At 33.4% G+C, this 3,549-nt stretch overlaps 1 long non-coding RNA gene across 1 annotated transcript; it reads right to left on the reverse strand.

Moving 5' to 3' along the window:
- Nucleotides 1-504: 504 nt before the first annotated feature.
- Nucleotides 505-2,967, reverse strand: LOC127121410 (uncharacterized). Its single transcript, XR_007803442.1, has 2 exons — nt 2,495-2,967; nt 505-868 (listed from the first exon to the last, which is right to left on the reverse strand). It is a non-coding gene; the product is annotated as an uncharacterized LOC127121410 (long non-coding RNA).
- Nucleotides 2,968-3,549: the final 582 nt, after the last annotated feature.

Genomic DNA, 3,549 nt, shown 5'->3' on the forward strand with positions numbered 1-3,549 from the left:
TTCATTTGCATCATAAAACATTCATTTTACCATTGCATTTTTGAAGTAAGCATCGTTTATTCAAAGGCCTTTTGATGTTTATGACCAACATGGAGCTAGGGTTTCCTTGAGAGCCAAATCTAGGGCATCTTGATAATACATTGACTAGTGATGACCAATTCTCTTGATTTAAATCCATGGAACCATAATTCTTGATATTTGGCACCTATGGATCATGTGGTTTGCATCATGGTATTGTATTTGATTATGGATTACAGGTTTACTTGGTCAACCATGAAAGATTGATTTTGACTGATTAATCTCTTTATGGGCTTGTTCATTACACTAGTCCATTATGTGTTTGGTGTGGATTCAATACAAGGTATTGGGATTCATAGTCAAGCTTCAAGATTCATATTCATTGCAATAGGTCAAGTTTTATTCAAAGCATTCAAGTGTAATTCAATTTCAAATATTCAAGTGCGATTTGGAGGGAAACGTGTGTTTCTTAGAATGCGAGTTACATACACCATTCAAGATCCATTTCATTACAAAAACATCAAACACTTCATTACAAGAAATTCAAAACCAAATTCCACACAATTTTACATATTTTGACCAAGAATTGAGCTTGGTAAAGTGTTGACTTTTTGATCAAATAGTTGACCAAAGTAAAAATTTCTATCCTAAACCTACTTCATGCTAAATCACCAAGCCAACTTCACCATGATCATATATCTTCATGTTGCACAATTTCCATATAGGCCAAAGTTGCACTATGCTCAAACTTGTGCCTTATACCATGCCATGCTAAAACTTCAGGCCAAACCATGCCTTGACTTCATGACCAAAGTTGCACCATCCAAGGCCTGCAATGAGTGTGCCAGACCTACAATAATGACAAAAATATAATTCACATTATCCCTACAAAACCAAAGCATGTCAGCAACATAACTAAGCCTAGACAGTGCATCCAATTCAAGTCCAAACATCATCACACTTCATACAAAGTTCAACACCATCCAATCCAAAACAGCCTGCATCATTTTCTTTATAGTTAACATACATAGCTAACAAATTCAAGAAGTTCATTAATCTCATATGCATAACTTGACTTCATAGCATAACATACAGTTAGCATACATGAGGTTAACATAACTTTTATCCTTATTTCAAACTACAATGCATCCAATAACCATAATAATTCAGGCACACTTTAAAAATACACTAAGTCCTAGTTGTTGAATCCATGAGGTAGTATTATTAATTGAGTCCAATACAATCATTCTAACTAGTATTCACCCATCACTAATTTTGTAGAATTTGTTTTTTAAACTAGTAGGAATTAACTAGCTGCTTCACTAGCAAGCCTAACATTTCCCCAGTCAACTAACTACAACTAGTGTCCAACATCATTGCAAGCATGCATCATAATATAACAAGCATCGCAATTTAGCACATCAATAATAACATGGCATTTTAATTCAATTTCAAATTCATGACAACTCAAACCAACTAAACCTTGCATTCAACAACTCAATGAGTATCAAATTCCTAATCACTAGCTTTTTCAAGTCAGTCTTCATGACAGGGCACTAAGTCATAACAATATCACTAAGGCATCTTAGCAAGTTCATTTTCCTAAACACTAAGCATGACAACCAACTAACTTCAATCCAGTTCATACTGAGATTGATTCGAACATTTGCAATGTAGTAGGAAATTCATTAAATGAGCTCATCATACTAACAGTTTTAAGCAAAAGTTTCAAGTTAACTAACACTAACTTTCAAACCTAATATGCTCAACACTAACAGAATTTAATAGTAAGTTAACTAACCTACAATCCATAATTTTAATTATCTATCAAGGTCTAAATCAAACTAACCTAAATGATTTCACTATACTAACTAACTCTATTCTTCATTTACTAATCCTAACATTCTAATAATCACTAATAATAGTTAGTTATAATTAATCGTGATGCTAACTACAACTAAATTCACCAATTGAGTTCAACAAAACACATGTCAAACAAACTTCTTCGTTCCTATTCAAGTCCATAACTAATTTAATAAACCAAACTAACAGAATATTCGAACTAACTGATTCAACTTCTAACAAACTCTAACAAAGATTAATAGAGTTAACTAAATCTAACTAATTTTCTCTTTCAATTCACAAACTAAAACAACTAACATAACTGATAACAAACTCTACCCAATTTCATTGCCTGAATTAGTTAAGATTCATCCTCTATATAATCCTCTTACTCTTCAATCATTGGTGAGGATCACATTATCACATTCTACAGAAAAACCATCACTCTCAATTCATTCTCTCTGAATCTCTCAATCTCTCTGCATCTTTTTCTCCACTCTCTCAATCTCATACATAAATAACAATCAACCACAACCATAATAAGTTTTCCATTCCTGCAGACTAGGGTTCAAGAAGAAGAAGAAGAAGAAGAATTATTGTGAAATAACAAAAGTTAAAGGATCAAGCTACTTACCTTTGGTCTTCTTTTCTTTTCTTTATCTTCATCGTTTCTAATTTGCAGGTATATTTTAGTTTCTCCTTATTTTTGCTTCAATAGAGCTGCCACGATGTAGCCTAGCTTCCATGGAGAAAAACCCCTAAGGGTTGGACTTCATATCCCTCGTAGTCACCATTTAATTACATATTTGGTTTTTTAGGGTTCAGACATTTCTGCCTCGATTTAGAATCATGGTGACAAATTAGAAGAAATTGAGTTGGGATTGAGATAGAGGGATCATGGACAGTTAGAATGAGGTAGGTTTAGAAGGGTTTGAACCTTTGCCACTGCCGTAGGTGGTTTTCGGCGTGACGGAGCAAGGGTTCAGATGAGGAGGTTTATTTGGATTGAGAGGAAACTGAACATGGGGGATTAGGAAATGAGTGATCTCGGTTGCTTCACCCTCACATCTCCATTTCATGGTGGGTCCAATACCAATTATTGGTTACACCCCCTCCCTTGAAGCAAAATAATATTTTGGGCTTCCTATTGATCCCAATGCTTTAGTACCCCACCCACACCCTAGTTTCACGCTACACCTCTTTTTTCTGAAACAACAACGTAAACTTCACATTGGGCTTTCCACCATGAAGCCCAACGCCAATTACCAGGCTTCACACCCTGTTGGCACTCTGCATCCCCTGCTTATTTTTTTAGTTAATTTGTTTTTTTTTCTTTTTTATTTCAATCCTTTTTCTACCTTTTAATCATTTTTGTTAAATCACATTTTTAACACATATACATACATTTTATTTTGATGTTTAGCAATTAGAATTTAATTGGACTTTGGTTGATTTTAGCCACTTTAAAAACACTTTGAAAAATAAATAATCAAGATAATTCCCATTATACTTTAATTAGAAATTAATTAGGATTAGTATTAGAAATTATTTTTTAATTATAACTCATTAGAAATTAAATCCTTTGCCTTTACTATTGATTGCATGCATGAATGATGGTTATTGATTTGTTGTTTGAATTGCTTTTTTCCCTTCAATGATTCTTATGTGTCCATGGTTTAATTTTTCATG

Source organism: Lathyrus oleraceus, chromosome 2, assembly GCF_024323335.1.
Source record: "Lathyrus oleraceus cultivar Zhongwan6 chromosome 2, CAAS_Psat_ZW6_1.0, whole genome shotgun sequence".
NCBI lineage: Eukaryota > Viridiplantae > Streptophyta > Magnoliopsida > Fabales > Fabaceae > Lathyrus > Lathyrus oleraceus.